The 18,913-nt window shown below is 37.9% G+C and overlaps 1 pseudogene across 1 annotated transcript in view; it reads left to right on the top strand.

Moving 5' to 3' along the window:
- The first annotated feature begins 14,360 nt into the window (after positions 1-14,360).
- Positions 14,361-18,913, top strand: part of LOC307099027 (mitochondrial intermembrane space import and assembly protein 40-like) — a 96,240-nt pseudogene continuing 91,687 nt past the window's right edge. The window contains exon 1 of the transcript in view: positions 14,361-14,525. The product of the transcript in view is annotated as a mitochondrial intermembrane space import and assembly protein 40-like (transcript). The remainder of the gene's footprint in view (positions 14,526-18,913) is intronic.

The raw sequence follows: 18,913 nt of genomic DNA, 5'->3' as shown, positions 1-18,913 counted from the left end.
TAGTAATTAAAACATTTAAAGATTTTCCAGGATAAAAAGACATAGATCCCAGTAGAAAAATACGGAAATGTTATGAACAAACAATACAGGCAGAAGCCCAAATGGTTAATATTAACACATTAAACCTCTGTAGTAATAAGGGAAATACAAATAACAACCATAGTGACATATTTCACACCCCATCAGATTTGCAAAAACTTGGAAAGTCTAACCAAAGCAAATATTGGCCAGAATGTAGAGAAAATGACTCTCATTTGGAAAAATATTTAGTGATATCTAGCAGAGTTAAAGGTGGTATATCTTATGACCCAGTAGTTCAACTTCTAGAAATGTATACAACACAGAGAAACATATATATATATATGTATATGTGTGTGTGTGTGTATATATATATGTATGTGTGTGTGTGTGTGTGTGTGTGTGTGTGTATATATATATATATATATATATATATATATATATATATATATAAAACAAAACACATCCAAGTTGTTTATTGCAGAGCTGTTTATGATGGCAGCTTTTATATACTTCCTCAATGTCCATCAATATAGACAGGTGGATAAATAAATGTTGGTACATTTGCATAAGGAAAAATAATACACTAGATAAAACTCACATTCCAAGTATCAACATGACTAAATCTCAAAATCATAATATTAAGGAGAAAATGATAAATCAATATACCATTCATAAAAATACTTAAAACACTAATTGAGGTCATTTGTAAATATGCACAATAAAATTATAAAATATGGTGGGAATAATATACATCAACCTCTAGGTAGTGTTTAGTGCTGGGTGGCAGGAGGAAGAGGGACGGGACTGTCACTGAAATTCAGAGTAGTTAATAGCTCTACATTTTATTTTCCTGAAACATTTTTAAAGTAAATCTTGCCAAATGCTATACCATTTTAGTGTTGGAGAATAAATTCATTGTATTAGTTATATTATCCTCTGTAATTGTCTTCATTTTTGAGGTATTTCATTATAAAGATATTTAAAATGAAAATCTTTTAGAAAACACAGTAAGAGAAGCTATGTGCAATACTGTATAGTGGAAAGAGAATGGACTTTGAGGTCAGAAGCATGAGCTGTGTGTCCTTGGGAAATTCTTTTAACCTCTCTAAACATCGAAGTCGTTTTTTATAAAATGACAGATAATTTTGCCCGCTGGTATAGCTCTGAAGATTAAATTAGTTGGCTTAAGAACAGGTACCTGATATCTAATAAGTGCACAATAAATATTAAATATCTTATGTCAGGAACAGATTTATTACTTCAATGTAAACACATTGTAATTGCTCTTTTTTTTTTTTATCCATGAAAAGCCACAATGAAATGCATATGCATAGCAATGCATATGCAAAGAAAGAATTAGTATCTAAAACATTTAAAGATTTGGTTAAAAAAAAAAAATCACTTGTGTGACTATACCAGTCTGGAATAGGTTTGCCTGCACCAAGAGTGTTAGGGTATTGACTCCACAGTGCCTTCAGGGACCGGAACCTCTTCTGCCTTTCTGTCCAGCCATCTTTAGCATGTGGGTTTATCTCCCACACACCCTCACTTCTGGTCACAACATGACTACTTCGCCGCTCGCATTATATATTTTGTCCAGGTATGAAAATAAGAAAGAGCAAAGTTAATTGCCTCTTTTAAAATAATTTTCCAAGAAGCCCTACTTAAAGTTTATATTTACTTCCCATTGGCTAAAACTGTCACATGACCTCTGTAACAGTAAAACAGGCCTGGGAAGGTGATCTTGTAGCTGAGCATGTCCCCTAGAACAGAAGCGGAGTCAGTAAGAAGATGGGGACAATGGACAGAAGTTGGGAACAGCAAGGGCTGTTACCGAGATTGTCGCTCTATGCATCCCATGAGGATCTCCATTTGAACCTAGGTTTGCTTTTCTAGTGTGTGATGGCTGCAGAATTCCTACCTAGAAATGATTTTGGCATGTATATTTGGGGTGCAAATGTGGGGTAGGAAAGTGGCTGATGGGGCTGATGAATGAGGAGAGTTCTGAAGTCCTCTAGAGTCCTCGGCTGAACCACAGCCTCTAGTACTTATGCTGTTCACATCTCCAGACACAAACACTTAAACTCAGGTTTTCTTTGCCTGTGGAGTAAATCAGTCAAGTACAAAGATTACAACTCTTACTACTAATGTTTTCTTCATGAAAGGGATTAACTGGATTTTGGCAGAATTGTGCTTTTCTTCTTTAAGCTTTTCTCTTCTCGTGGTCTTATAGGAAGAAACTATTAGAACTAATATTTTTTAAAGAGAAAACAATATTCCTCCCAAGAGGGATCTTGCCTGAAGCAACCTCTTTTATATGGTGCTCCCTAAGGCAGTAAGCCCAGTCTTTTATAGACATGGTGTGGCACAGGTGTGTGGAGCTGCACTAATGAGCAGCATAAGCTCTTAGTTACATTCCCATTTACAGTGTCATCAGGGTCCAAGAAAGCAAGACTATTACCAATTTAAGAAAAAAAAAAAAAGAAAGAAAGAAGAAGAAGAAGGGAAGATGCTGAGGCTCTTTTAAAAGTTAATTATTCTGGGAACCATGATTACAGTAAAAACTTTGAACTAGTACAGTGCACCCACTTATAGCAAATCATTCACCAGAAAATTACCTGGAGAAAGAATACCGTATTTTCTGGCGTATAAGACGACTTTTTAACCCAGGAAAATCTTCTCTAGGCCCAGTCGTCTTATACGCCGGAAAATACAGTATTTTAAAGTCCATGGGAAAGGGTGGGAAATAAAACAAGTTTTCCTATAATGTCAATCTGGGCCAATTTTTTTAAAATAAATCTTTATTGTTCAGATTATTACAGATGTTCCTCTTTTTTCCCCCATAGCTCCCCTCCACCTGATTCCCCACCCCACCCCATGCCCTTACCCCCCGCCACTGTCTTCATCCATAGGTGTAAGATTTTTGTCCAATCTCTTCCCGCACCCCTCACACTCCCTTCCCCCCGAGAATTGTTAGTCCACTCCCTTTCTATGTCCCTGATTCTATTATATTCATCAGTTTATTCTGTTCATCAGATTTTTTATTCACTTGATTTTTAGATTCACTTGTTGATAGGTATGTATTTGTTGTCATTTTGTTGTTCATAATTTTTATCTTTACCTTTTTCTTCTTCTTCCTCTTCTTACAGAATACCCTTCAGCATTTCATATAATCCTGGTTTGGTGGTGATGAACTCCTTTAGCTTTTTCTTGTTTGTGAAGCTCTTTGTCTGACCTTCAATTCTGAATGACAGCTTTGCTGGGTAGAGTAATCTTGGTTGTAGGTTCTTGCTATTCATCACTTTGAATATTTCTTGCCACTCCCGTCTGGCCTGCATAGTTTCTGTTGAGAAATCAGCTGACAGTCGTATGGGTACTCCCTTGTAGGTAACTGTTTTTCTCTTGCTGCTTTCAAGATTCTCTCTTTGTCTTTTGCCCTTGGCATTTTAATTATGATGTGTCTTGGTGTGGTCTTCTTTGGATTCCTCTTGTTTGGGGTTCTCTGCGTTTCCTGGACTTGTAAGTCTATTTCTTTCACCAGGTAGGGAAAGTTTTCTGTCATTATTTCTTCTAATAGGTTTTCAATATTTTGCTCTCTTTCTTCTGGCACCCCAATAATTCAGATGTTGGTAAGCTTAAAGTTGTCCCAGAGGCTACTTACACTATCTTCATATTTTTGGATTCTTTTTTCTTTTTGTTTTTCTGGTTGGGTGTTTTTTGTTTCCTCATATTTCAGATCTTTGGTTTGATTCTTGGGGTCCTTTGATCTACTGTTGAATTTCTGTATAATCTTTATTTCAGACAGTTTATGCTTAATTTCTGACTGGTCCTTTTCCATTTTTTTGGCATCCTCATTAAGATCCTTAAAGGTCTCACTAAGTTCCTCAGAGGTCTTTAGAAGATTCTTGAGTAACCTTATAAATGTGGTTTTGAACTCTATGTCCAGTAGTTTGCTTTCCTCCATTTCTTTCATTTGTGACATGTTTCTTTGTCTCCGCATTTTGCTGCTTCCCTGTGTTGATGGAGTGGTTTTCTGTGGTAGGTGACCTATAGGGCCCAGTGGCTTAGCCTCCCCAATCACCTGAGGTGGACACTCTTGGTGCACCCCTTTGTGGGCTGAGTGCAAAGTCTTGTAGTTAAGCCTTGATTGCTGTTGGTACACTGGGAGGAATGACCTCCAGGCCAATTGGCTGTGAAGTCCCTCTGTGTCTATAATGGAAGAACTGCTGTGCTGGAGATACCCTTATGGGGCAGAACTTATTTCAGTGGGGCGGTGGTGCTCACTGAGTCTGCCTCTTGAAAGTGTCACTTATGGGTGTAAGAAGTTGAAATCTGGTGTCATCTTACACTAACCACTAGATACACTGGCTTCTGGATCTCCAATGGGGTGCAGGTCAGCTACTATCTGAGGCTACCCTGCAGGAGCTACAGTGTGATCTGCAGATTTCTCCTCTTTGCTTGGAGGTTTTGGAGCTGTCTGACCAGAGCTGCAGTTTGTTAGGTTAAGCTGTGATAGGGCAGGCCATTTATATGCAAAAGCTGCTGGGCAGGGCTTGGGTGGGTTTGTAAATTGTGCAGGGCAGGGTCTCAGGGAATCACTAGGCTAGGGCGTGGCAAACAGCGATGGCTGCCAGTCAGCCGTCTCTGCGTCTCCGAGTTTCCGCGTCCCCACGCCCCACACCCCAGTGCAGTAAACAATGATTCCTGCGCACACCTCTGCAAGAAAGCCACCCTCACTTTCCGACCCAATGGCAGACAGTCCAGCTTCTCCCCATAGGAGTTTGGGTCCCCAGAGTCTCGCCAGAAACTGGAGTTCAGAGTAATCAGGAGCTTGTGTCTCCCTTCTGGTTGAAAAAAAACAGCGCACCCAGCCGCCAGCCGCCAGCCTGATTCGCGCGATTCGCCTGCCTCCCGTACCTCAGTTTTTCCATGCTTGTGCACGTCTCAATGCTCTTTTCTCTTTCCTTCTAGTTGTAGAACTTCTACTCAGCCAGCTTTCCCGTGGTTCTGGTTGATAGACATTTTGTCTTTTAGTTATAGTTTTGGTGTGGTTGTGAGAGGCAGCACGTACAGGTGTATACCTTATGCCACCATCTTGGTTGTTTTTTTTCCAATCTGGGCCAATTTTAACCAACCTCCATTCTAGATCCAAAATGTGGGCCAAAATTTGGATCAATACAGTGCTCTTTGTATAATTTCTGTTAATTGGCTTTTAAACAGGGTAAAAATGAAACCAGATTAATGACTTAACTGGGAGACTTAGCTGCACTGGATACTGCAAACCAAGCTTGGGCCCCTTAAGACTCTAATTGGCCCATCTACAAAAGTCAACCTCGAATTTTATCTTGGTTTCATTTGGAAGGATTGTTCCTATTAATATCAAAGGTAGTTACAAATGGCTTTCCTTTGGGGAGTGGTTTGAATCTTCAGTCTCTCCCTATAACTACCACAGTATCTAGATTAATCTGAACTATCTTGAATAAGGACATGTGTTTGAACTCTTTATTGTACTCACATGGAATAAGGAAGACATGCAGTTCACAATCACATCCTTTTCTCTTGCACAAAATTTGAAATTGTCACATATGCTAATATGTACAAAAAGTATAAATATGCTGCTACTTTGATTTTTAGCCCCATGCCATCTGGCAGTGAGGATGAAGTGAGTAAAAGTAGAGTGACAAGCAAAAATATCAGCCTTTCATGTCTAATGTTGTAGTGGTTGAGGTGTGAAATAAGTGAAAGAAAATGGAATATAGGCCAGATTAGAGGCCCGGTGCATGAATTCGTGCATGGGTGGGATGGGTGGGGTCCACGCCAGCCTGGATAGGGGATGGGGACATGGGCAGTTAGCCGGCCTGCCTGCTGGTCGAACTCCTGGTCGAGGGGACAATTTGCATATTAGCCTTTTATTATATAGGATATACACTGAGTGGCCAGATTATTATGCATTCAGAGATCATAATAATCTGGCTACTCAGTGTATATAAATATATATATACTATTCTAGACTGTTTAGTCCCTTCCAATGGACACTGATGACTCAGCAGTTGCAAAGCCAATCACTAATGAATGGGATGAGATTAGACACTGGACCCCAAAGCCTAGTATTTAGAGCAAAAGCACAGCAGGAGAGAAGCCAGTCACATACCAGTCAACTGGCAGAAGACACCAAACCCCAGCAGGTCAGATCCAAGAACCAGGATCCTAGAGCACTTTAATGTTAGAGTTGACTAGAATCAATGAAGAGGAAAGGAAGCTAAGAAACCCACCTCCATTGTAGGCAGAGTTCTGTGTGGTAGCTTCTTGTGAAGATAATGTGTGTCTCCCTCCCCCTCGCCCCCATACCCAAACATCATGCTACCTCTGGTATTTAAGGGGTAGCATTTGATACTATTTCATCAGGTTGTCTACCCCCACACACACCCTTCTAGTTTTGACACATTTCACACAGTTGTCATACCCACTGTCCTCAGACAAGTCTGTGTGCTTCAGGCAAACCAAGCTGTACTAATACAAATGTCTATGACTGGTAAATAATGAGGCATCTGAAAGACTCATGGCAGCTAAGACCAGAAAAGAACTCGGTCTCTTCTCCTTCTCTCCTTGGAAATTGATGCCCTGTCATCTTTTCATGTAAACACTTGCTCTTCCAAATTTTTGATTGTTGCCAAAGCAAAGATAATTCTTCCAGGTGCCAAATCTGTCCTTTTTGACTCAACCTTCCCCTTTATCTTCTACGTGGAACCTCATCATATCTGCCGATTTCTGTTTCTGAACGGACTTGGAGTTCACGTTTTCCTTTTCTCCCTCACAATCATCACCTAGACCCTGAACTCATAAAACATGCATTATTTTCATTGATGTGTTGGTGCCAGCCTTTCCTCTCCTGGGTTTGTTTCCCACACATTAGTCCCTCGCTCTGGGATCCCTGAGAGGTCTTGTAACCAGATAATCAATGGGTCCATGATGCCTGTCACTACTTGAGCCAATTAAGCAGGGACAGGGTTGAATCATATATGAGCGTTTATTCTAATACTGCTGGTAGTATAGGAGAGCAGCAGGTCATCCACAAAAATCTGCTCTGCCTCTCCCCATAAGCCAGCTTCTTATATTGGGTAGAAGGACACAGATTACATGGGGAAGTAGGTAAGAGGGTATGCCAAATGGGCAGTTAACAGGTAATGGGGGCTGGAGATTTGCAAAGGCCTGTGGGTATGCAAAGGGCTGGGGTCTTCAAAGGGCTGGTAACTCTGGTTTCTGCAACAAGGTGGTTAATCTTTCCATGATTATAAACAGCTCCAAATGGGGAGGAAGGGCTGAGCGCCCAGTTCCCACATGTAACTCCCAGACAGGTTAGAATGTGCACTCTTTAATCAAAACAAAACAATCATGTCTAACAGAGCATGATTAGTATTTCTTACAATTATAACTGGTCCCAAATATTCTATTTCTGCTGCTATCATTCTCACCACCTATAACACTAAGTTCAAACCCTTCCCCTAACACTCAGTACCTGGCAATCTTCTCTATCCAACCATATTTCCCACCTAACCCTTTGTACCACTCATCTCCTTATTTCCAGTCTTGCCATGCTTTTTCCCCATTTCTAATCAATTTTCTTTGCTTAAAAATTTTCTTCTTTCCTCTCCAGCTATCCAAGTGCTACTTATCCTTCCAAGTTCATGTCAAATTATCACCATTAAGTCTTCTCTGGAAAATTTGGTCCCTTTAAATTCCATAGCCCTAATTGTCAATATCACTCATTTAGGTATCTAGAATATCACATTATGGTTTGTGTTATTTAATTCTTGTTTTATAAGTTCAAGTTTGCTTCCCTCAACTGCTTTTGAAGCAATGACTTGGGATACATTTCTCCTATATTAAGCTTTCTCCCCTGAAGGGACATCAAATGGCACAATAGGCACACCATGAATATTTAATATATATTTGTAACATTTTGTCTGAAAACATGGATAAAATAAAAAATTATATTAAGGACTAGAGGCCCAGTGCACGAAAATCGTGCACTGGTGGGGGGGGGGGGGGTCCCCTTGCCCAGCCTGCACCTTCTCCAATCTGGGACACCTCGGGGAATGTCCAACTGCCAGTTTAGGCCCGATCCCTGCTGGCTCCTAACCGCTCGCCTGCCTGCCTGCCTGGTCGTCCCCAACTGCCCTCCCCTTCCAGCCTGGTCGCCCCCAACTGCCCTCCCCTGCAGGCCTGGTCACCCCTAACTGACCTCCCCGGCCGACCTGGTTGCCCCTAATGGCCTCTGCCTCGGCTCCCACCACTGTGGCTTTTTCCAGAAGGATGTCCAGAAGATGTCTGGTGTAATTAGCACATTACCATTTTATTAGTATAGATGACTCTTGAAGAGTCAGTTTGGGATTTGGAGTGGTTTAAGCACTTGATACACAAGAATTCATTTAAAGACACTAGAAGTGAAATATTCTGCTGCCTCTGACCTTTGGGCCTGCAGCAATACTGGCACATTATACACTGGTTTTCGGCCCTTCTACCATAGTTTCTGGGCTGCTTAATTGGCCTACATTCCAACCTCATCATTGGCATATAAGACATCATCTACACATTTAAATAAATAGTTAACTCTGACCACTTGCTTTACCAAATAAAACAGAGATTTCCAAAGAATGGGAACCCCACAGCTCTGCCATGTCCTTTGTGACCTGGGGAAGGTTCTGTTGTGATGTCCTCACATCCCTGTGTTGAGTTCAGGTTCTCCTCCCCTAAAGATGACATGGAAAGCAAGACAGCAGTAAAATGAGAACCCACTAGAAATGGAAGGACGAAGTAAATTTGATCTTGAACTGAGAAACAGTTTTCTTTCTAAAGGCCTTATGTACATGGTACCTTCTGGTTAAACAAAGTAATTTGATTTTTATTAAGCACCAATGAAGCAGAGCGCCTGGGTGAGGTGGTCACTAGCGCTGATCTGTTCAGCAGTTAGATCATCTAATTAGTAAACACTTCATCAAAAGCAGAAAATATAACCACAATACAGAAAATTTATTAAGTAACAATGGAGTGAAAATTCTCTTCAGTTAGATATTCCATATTCCATCTTCAGAAACTGTAGCACAATTGTTTAAAGCATGGAGACCATGTAAATTTTAAAGGAAAATTGTTTTTACAAACAACACCAGAACTGGGATCATGGGAAAATGAATTGAACATGCATTGTCTACATGAACAAATAGAATCTGGGAGTAATCAAACAATTAATTTTGAACAAGAGCATCTCATTTTTAACATTCTTTCTTCACATACATGCTTTAGAATTTCAGGAATCAAACCACAATGGGTTGAAAAATACCAAGTTAGCTCACCAAATCTATGTGTGAACAAGATTAGCATTCAATTATGTGCTAACTAATCTCACCCTTAAACATATTATTTTCAGATTTGACTTAAATAGCTAAGTTACCACTTTATCTCTTTCTTTGTCCAAGCCAATCTCTTCCCTCCCTTTCTTATACAGTACCATCTTTTCTTCTTGCTCAATATTATCAAACCAAGCCACAAATCTAATTAAGCTGTCTTGATGCCAAAATCTCTGCTCCTGGAGAAATGCATCATGCAGCTCATCTAGGTAAATGAATTAAAAGAGCATCCAGGCAGGTATCTGGTGAATGTCTCAGTTCATCCTTGCATAATAAACTATCTTCTCCTGCTCATTCATTTGTCAGTCACAGTAACTAAGGATTATTATTTGCTGAATGTACGTGACACCAGCAATTTGCAAAGTCTGTTGGCAAGAAAATCAGGTTAGAATGACAGAGTGAGAAATTAAGCAGAAGCCTGATGTAATTAGCTACAACAATCAGTGCTCTAATTTCTGATTTATTGTTTCCTGTTTTCCTGCTGCACTCCACTCTGTGTATACTGTATGTTCTTCGTATAGGCCAAACAATTGCCTTATCAGTCCTGGCAAAGCGAGAGGTCACAGTTAACAATATTTATTTAAACATGCAGGATGCTTCCCGCTGCAATTAGGAAATAACTATTACTAATAGGTCTTTGGCACTACTTCCTCACTTATACAATTTTTTTTTTGGTGGGGGGGAAACAGAAACAAGAAAGACTTAGATTCATTTCTTACATATGCATAAGAGTTGATTTAGCTGTCCCTCTAGGAGCATTTTTCTTCTCTCAAAAGGTTTGTGATTCTAAATGAGCCAAACAAATCATTATTGTTACAGCTAAATATCCATAAAAATATGGAAAAAGTATTCTTCCTGATAAATAGTGGAGTTTATTTTCAAAGCCACATGGAAAGATACCCCCACACACACCTTGGAAACTCTAGTCTGTAGAGAATGTCCTTGCTTTCCATCATTCAACCACAAACATAATGAGGTTAGTCAGGGGTTATTTTCATATGTGAAGAAAGCATTTTTAAAAATTGCATGTAGGATATATTTTGAAGAGGTTAATTATAAGCATTTTGAAATTCTAAATAGTTTTTTAAGCTCTGAAATAACAAACTCTTCTTAAGATGAAAATACCACTATACTTAACCTAAAATAATGTTAATATTTCTGAAAAGCTGAATATAACTCAATTCAGGAAAAAATCAAATGAAATTTGCATCATTAGCCATAAAAAGGAATATTTTATAGATCCTTTTGAAAAATAAAGAAAATGGATATGATGAAATAAATATTTTTGTTTTTTATTCTTTTAATTTCAAAATATTAGATATGAAACTGTCCCAGAACATGTGTCTAACATAAGATAAAGCAGAACATACTAACAAGGTCCTTGGGGAATCCTCAGAAGCTAGTCAGACTTCAGAGTCATATGGGAATTAGAAGACACATTAGATCTATTGTCAGGAGACCTGGATTTTTTTTCCAGGACATTTCTCTCATTAACTAGTGGTCTTGAGCAATTCATTTGACCTCACTAGGTCTCATTTTTCTTATAAATAAAATGAGAAGTGTGGACTTGATCTTGAAATTGTTTTTATAGTAAAAATAAACATACATCAAGCACTTTGTTCTCTGTCAGGAGCTATGCTAAATATTTTAAACTAGAGGCCTGGTGCATGAAAATTCATGCACTGGAGGGGGGTTCCTCAGCTTAGCCTGCCCCCTCTCACAGTCTGGGAGCCCTCAGGGACGGGAGGTGACCCGGCGATCAGGGGAAGGCGACGCCCCATCACACCTCTGCTGCTGCCACTGCTGGCAGTGCAAGCCTCAGCCTGCCCTGGTTACCTGAGCCTCAGTCAGCCTGGGTGGCTGGGCAGCCAACATCTGAGGCTTGCCTGTGCCTCGGGCATCTGCTGGGCAGCCGCCATCTGAGGCTTGCCTGCGCCACGGGCCAGCCCTGGGCTGGGGAGCTGAGGGAACTGGTGGACTCTGAAGGCAGGCACATGGAGAAGCCAGGCCCACCTGGGGGCGGGCCGGGCCTTGCTGCACGCCTGCCACCCCAACGGGGCTGAGGGAACTGGGCGCCACCATCTTGTGGCTGTGGGTGCCGCCATCTTTGAGGGCGTGGCAGACAATTAGCATATTCCCTTCTTATTGGCTGTGGGCGCTGCTATCTTTTGCAACGGTGTGAGGGTCAATTAGCATATTCCCTCTTTATTAGAGAGGATGATCCAGTTTTCTGCTATTAATAAAATTAAATTAAAAACAAAATTTAAAACATTATAATGAAAAGAGGGACATTATATACAATTCACTGTTGACAGTTCTTTTCTTTCAAGTTGACATATACTTCACGTCTTTTAATTCCCTCAATAGTCTACAAAATAAGAACTTACTGTCTCTATTTTACAGTTGAGGAATCTGAAGCTTTGAAATTCTGTAACTTGCTTGAGGTTATTCAGTTAGAAAGAGACCCAGAGATCATTCTAAACCAGGCTAATCTGTGCCCATAACACAAGTACTTAACGTTTTTGTTCTACAGCCTTATATCTTAAGATCTTAACATATTAAGATTCTAATAAAAAATACATATAGATACATGAAGATGAACACAAAAAAATATCTTAAACCAAAATGTAGAAATTCACAAAGTCCTATTGAAATAAGATGGAAGATTTAGTGTGTGAGCACCCAATTGTATTTGTGTCTAATAAGTTTCATGAAAATGACAATAGCAATTCCAAACAAATATCATTAAATCAATCATTAAGTAGTTTCTTTGTTTTCAATTCAAAATTGTATTCTCTTTTTTATTTGTTTTTGTTTAAAGTATTACAAATAGTAGTACATATCAGGATTGTATTCTGTAGGAGGGTAGAATGTACCCTCTTTTCCCAAGAGATCCATAATCCAGTTGGTGTTATACTTCACGTTGTACATTCATTTATGATAAAATCTGAGGTACACACAACAAATGCTGAAGGAAGTCAGCTGATAAATTTCAAATATCAGAGCTAGAGCAGTCAGGAAGCATTTTTTATGGATGAGATAAATAAATATACTCTGAATTAATAGAAGAAGGAAAGGAGAGCTTTTTCTTGACCAACACCTTCAAGAAAATGGCTAGAACGTGTTGTTCAAGACGGCAAATAGGGATAGTAGTGTTAAATAAAGTCTAGTCTGATTGTGTTCAGGAACAGAAATGGGTGTGTGCGTGAGTGTAAAAAGAGAAGAGACCTCATATTCAAAGGAGTTTTTTTAGGCATCATTACAAGGTCCATTTGTAATGGTTAAATCCTGAAATGAAGAAAGTGCCAGCAGGAAAAGAGAGGAAAGACACATGTGAAAAAATATTTTCAAAGTAAATTTTCATTTATTCACTCAATCATTTATTCATGTGATTAACCTTGATTCTAGCCTTATATCCAGGAACTATACTAATATGATAAATGAAAGAATGAACATCACTAAGACTCCTTGAACATTAAACAGACAATCAAGGAATACTATGAATAACTATGTGCCCACAAAGTTATAACCTAGATGAAATGGACCATTTCATTGAAAGACACAAAATGCCAAAACTCACACAAGAAAAAAATATATAGAAAATCTGAATAGGCCCTGATAATACCTGGTTCCCATGGCAACTGCCACACATAAGTCTCTGCTCCAGTAATCTGTGACTCCCTGTATTTTCCAGTCTGTCTTTCTAATCTTAAAGCCCTGGTTTTCCTTGTACCTTCATCTATCCTTTGGATCCTAGAAAAGTTAATTTTTCAGTCTGTTGAGTTATTTACTTATTAGAATGGAGTGACAACCTCCAACTTCTTTACCTACAGGACCAGAAATGGGAAGTCCCTATATATGTGTGGGTGATTGGGTAAACATTGCTGTCATTTGTAGAAATAATATTTATTATTAGTAAAGTATTGTTGAAATTATTTTGGCACAGTTGTGACTTAAACCTGTACATGGTCCATACAAGCTGACTGTGAAAGGCATGCATCCATTAATTCTTTCATTTATTCTACAAACATTTACTGAGAGCAAAATAAGCACTGTGCTAGGTGTTAAGGAATGATGAACAAATAAGACACTGGAGTTCAAGATGTCTATCAGGAGGTAAAAGGCTCTCCATGAATGATGGTTAGCGGAGGTAGAGCCACTTGGGTATCATCTTCAAGAATAGCAAGATGGGAAAAGTGGACAATATCCAGGTATAGTGTTGAAGAAGGCATCTAGCACAGTGTACTTCTGGGTCACAGACTTAAGCTTCTCATAGAAAACGACCATGTTTATAAGTATGATGGCTTATGAGAATCTGAATTGAGAAAATCTCTGATTTCTTCAAAACTCACTATTGCCTTGAGCTAATGTAATGGGCTGGAACTGGGGGGCGGGAGGGAGGCAGTAAAATTTGTTGGATTGCTATTTTTCTTTGACATCAGTGACCAGCCCATCTGAGATTCCCCTCAGCAACATGTCTCAGGTGCACCATAGGCAAGAATAAAGTGACACTGGAATGCCATCAGAATGTTGATGCCAAGGTCTCTTTTATGTGCCTCCTAACCTACAGGATGGTGTATACCTGGTTGAGAGGTTTGCCCAATGTGTGCTATCCAAGGCAAATATAATCTAGGCCACTGGAGATGCATCTTCCAGGAGCTGCACTGTGTGACTTCCCTTGGTTTTTAAATGTTTGGATCTATTCTACCTTTCTGCACCTGCATGGAACTTTGTATACTTTCAGCAGCATTGTGAGGGAAGAGTATGGGAAAATGATTATGGCAATGCGAAAAAGCCCAACATCAAAAACAGTATTGAAGGAGAGGATGAACTCAAACTACAACAAATAGATCTCTAACTCTGATAAAGATTAGCATGATGCCTACTTGGAGCTGAGAAAGAATACCAGTAAGAGAATGCACCAACCAACAAATGATGACCAATAAGTCATTCAACTCAGATGTAGAAAAGGAAGAAATGGCAGAGAAGTTTGATAGCAATGCTCTGCCAGATCCTCCAGTAATGAGGATGACAGTGATTGGGATGAGAAGAAGAAACAGCTCAGAAAGGCCAAATGGCCAAGAATCACAAGGGCCACAGGTCTGTGTAGATACTGTGGCTCAATGCTAGCTGAAAGAAGATCAGGTCAGACCATCTTGGCATCAGTATCACAGATCTTTACAAGAGGCAGACAAGATCTGGGAGGAAATGTCCAAACAGAATGAAGAGAAGGGGGGTAAGACTAAGCATACCTGGAGGGAATATGAGAAAATCGTAATATAATATGAAGGGGGCCAGGGTAAGTGTTCTAAGAGGGACAAGCCAAAGAAAAAGAAAATAAACGTAAAAATGAAAAAGTATCAATGCCCTCCAGGGGCTCATTATCAGAATCATTATCAGGGCAGCTAAGTGAGAGCTGCAAGAGACAGTTTGTGTCCTATGATGACAGGAAAGAATAAGAGCAAAAGAAGAGAAGGCATAGTAAGGAACTGGAAGAATAGGAACTAGCCAGTACTCCCCCAGCTCAGAAGACTGGGTGTCAGAATCCAATGAATAGAAAAGAGGAAGTTTTTCTCTCCTTACACTTGCCCTATCACACCTTCTGTCTCCCCATACATATTTTGGTACCAGTTTCTCCTCATGTTAAATGTATTTTTTTTTTCTGTGCCATCTAATCAAGCTCTCCTGGTGATATGCACTTACTGGTGGTAGCAGGAGAGCTATGTTATTCTGATACTTCCCATGGTTGACTCTTTTTAACTTGGGGAGAGATTGGGTGGGAGACAAGGCAAGGCAGAATCCTCCCTGAGTTTCCCAATCTTAAGGATATAGCCTCTGCTTGTCCTGTTCAAGTTGCTGCAGCATGAGTTTTATAAGGCCAGGCCTATAGCTTATAACTGGGGCTTATCTCTACTCTTATTTTGTAGATCTGGCCTGTAAAAATCAACATTTAATAAAGGGAAGTGACTTTTCATAGGGAGGAGAAGGAAGGAGTGATCAATTCTGCCAAATGCTACTGACAGAGGAAGATGAAGGAAGATAACGGCAAAGTAAAGGTTAATAATGAGAAGTCCTAGGAGCTTTGACAAATGGAGGTCCTTGGCAAAAGCAGATTCGTCATCTTCGAGGTGACACATGTATGGACTTAAAATCAGGCTCCACCACTTAATAGCTTATGACTTTTGGGCAAGAAACTTCAATCTTCCGGGCCTCGAATTTTTCATCTTGGCAATTAAGTTATAGTGCCTACAGTCAGACTGGTTGGATAATTAACAAAATAACATATGGGAAAGATCTTGGCATAACTTAATAAATAAATGGGCTTTCTTACTGTTTCCCAAGTCACAAAAAATTGGAAAATATTGCTAATTAACCAGTTTTATTAAAGCCAAATAAAGCTTTTGCAGTATATCAAAATTTTTAAAATAGATGTCTAAATTTTTGAAACTACTCTTCCACTCACAAATTTTTTTAAGACAGCAAAGTTTAAACTTTGTAATGCGGATAGTCATAAATTACTCAATAGCACATAATAGCTAATGATTTTAATAAATGTTTTAAATTCCTATCACAAAGGAAGTAACTAAATCATGTTTCTTACACTAAGAACTAATATTTTTTTCTGAAATAAAAGCACAATGAAAGAGGAGATCGTGACAATGGGAGTATTAATAAAGTTAAAGGCATATTAACTTAGATTAAAATGGTAATGATGTCCCAATAGAAATGAATATATTATTCTTTTTAGACTAAGGGAACAAAATCATGCAAAATCGAAGGGAAAAGAAATGTCATCCTTGTAATGGAATCTGTCATTTGCAATTAATTAAATGTTTTAGCTGGGTTGAAACTTAACTGCTGCACAAATCTTAAAGCAACATGAATTTCTACCAAGATACTGAAACAGGTAAAAGATTTTGTCACCTTGGTATTTCTGTGGTGCTCTCTTAATTGTATCTTTAGGTGAATGGAATTCCCTAATTTTAATTTACTCAGATCTTCAATATTTTCCTGGTTAGTGCATTTTGTGTCCTTTTACAGCCTTCTTTTCCTTTTTTTTTTTTTTTTTTTTTACCTAAGCATTTATTAATTTATTTAACAACATTACTTCAGTAGTTCTCTGAGTCAAAAATAGGATACAAAAATGAACTGGATAAATCAGTTTCTAAAGAACTTTTTGTACAATATGGGAGGGTGAGAAGGTGTAGAAAAGACACTTAGCATAGACAAGTAAATAAACATTAAACATAGTGTGATAAATGTTTTAATACAGACATATAAAATACTAGGGGAGCAAAAAAGAAAGGTTAATTCACACTGCTGGGGGCAGGGCTCATTTTAGAATTTAAAAAAATATATTTACAAGGCACCTAATGGCTGTGGAAATAATGTATTCAGACTTATTACTGGTTAGACCTAAATTTATGTCTGGCTTTACTAGCTATGTAAATTCAAGTAATTATTAACTAATCTGACTTTCACTTTCCCCAACAATGAAATAAGCATAATTATGCTTGCCTAATTGAAAATATTTTGTTAAGGAGTTTTGTACCTATGTTCATAAGAGATTGGCTTGTGATTTTCTGGGGTTTGTGTGTGTGTGTGTGTGTGTGTGTGATGTCTTGTCAGGATTTTGGTATCAAAATTAGGCTGGCTTCATAAAACAGGTTGGAAAATATTTTTTCAATATTTTCTTGTTTGAAGAATGTGCTAATATTGACCAATAAGTCAATAAGTTATGTCTTTATTAAGTGTTTGGTAAAACTCACCAGTAAAGACATCTATTTTTGTAAAGAAATTTTTTAATTATTGACTCAATTTCCATATTAAACTTTTTACATTTTTAAAATTTGTTTCAGTTTTGGTGAGTATGTTCTTCTAGAAAGTATCCCATTTCATTCAAATTTTAAAATTTATTGCAATAGAAATGTTTGTAATGTTCTCTAACGATGATTATGATGTCCGTAGAATCTACAGTAATCATCCCTTTTCCATTCCAACCTTAGTAATTCTCTTTTTTCTTTTATCACTCCAGATATTTATCAATTTTATTATTCTTTTCAAACAGAAGTTATTCCACGAATTACTGTTATTTTTATTATTTCCTACTTTCAACTTTCTTTGTGTTTAATTTGTAATTCTTTTCAGTTTCTTAAGATAGGTACTTGAGATAATTTTATTAGTCTTTTTCCTTACTATATAAATTTAGAACTATAAATTTCTATTTCATCTTCCCACAAGGTATTTATATATTATATCCTTATTATTATTGAGCTTAAAATATTTTTCTAATTTCTATTAGTTTACTTTTTCACTCATGTATTTTTTCAGAATTATATTGGGGACTGTATTGAAGATTTTCTAGTTAATCTGTATTTATTTTTGTGGTCAATTTTGGTAAATGTTATAAATACACTTGAAAAAATGTATATCCTGCAGTTATTATATGCAGTATTCTACATGTTTAACTAGATCAAGTAAGTTAATTGTATTTATATCTTTATTGATTTTTTTCTTCTTATCCCATTAGTTGCTGAGAGATGTGTATTAAATTTTCCAAATATGATTGTGAATATTCTGTTTGTCCTTTTAGTCATGTCAATTTTTGCTTTATGTATTTTCAAGCTATGTATTAAGTGCATACAAATTTAAAATTCTTAAATTATCATGCTGGATTAAACATTTTATTATTACAAAATGTCCTTCTTTATCTCTAGTAATGTTTCTTGCCTAAAATCAACTTTCATATTAGTTTGATATATCAGATTTCTTTTGATTAGTTTGCATTTTCTGTGATTTTCCATCTTTCTACTTTCAACACTTTTTAATACTTATATTAAAGCTACATCTATTGTAAACAGCACATAGTTGGTTTTTATTTTTGAGGCGTTTGATAACCTTTATCTTTTAATTAGTATTTATTATATTTATATTTAATATAATTCCTGATATGTTGAGGGTTTTGTTGTTTGTTTGCTGGTTTCATTATGGAGTTTTTTTAATCTTTACCTGAGACTATTTTTTCTGATTTTTTTGTTTGTTTGTTTGTTTGTTTGTTTGTTTGTTTTGAGAGTGGAGGAAAGGGAGGAGGCAGGGGCGGGGGAGAAAAAAGGTCGGGAGTGGGGGGTGGAGAGTGAGCGAGCAGTGGATTGGTTGCCTCCCGAACACACCCTGACCAGGACCTGTAATCGGCCTGCAACTGAGGTACCTGACCTGACTGGAAATCAAACCCTTGATCCTTCTGTTCATGGGCCAACATTCTAACCACTGAGCAAAACTGGCCAGGGCTATATTGAGGTTTAAATCATGTCTTACTATTTGCTTTTTTCTCCATCCTACCTCTTATATTTCATTTTAAATCTTACTTTTTATATGATTAATCAAATATTTTATATCATCTTATATCTCACTCTGTTTCTTCTCAGTGGTACATAACTAATTTAAGTGATTAATCCAGAGATTACTGCATGCCTTCTTGGCTTACTAAA

The sequence above is a fragment of the Cnephaeus nilssonii genome (assembly GCF_951640355.1).
Source record: "Cnephaeus nilssonii genome assembly, chromosome: 5".
NCBI lineage: Eukaryota > Metazoa > Chordata > Mammalia > Chiroptera > Vespertilionidae > Cnephaeus > Cnephaeus nilssonii.
This window is presented reverse-complemented; position numbering and strand designations above follow the sequence as displayed.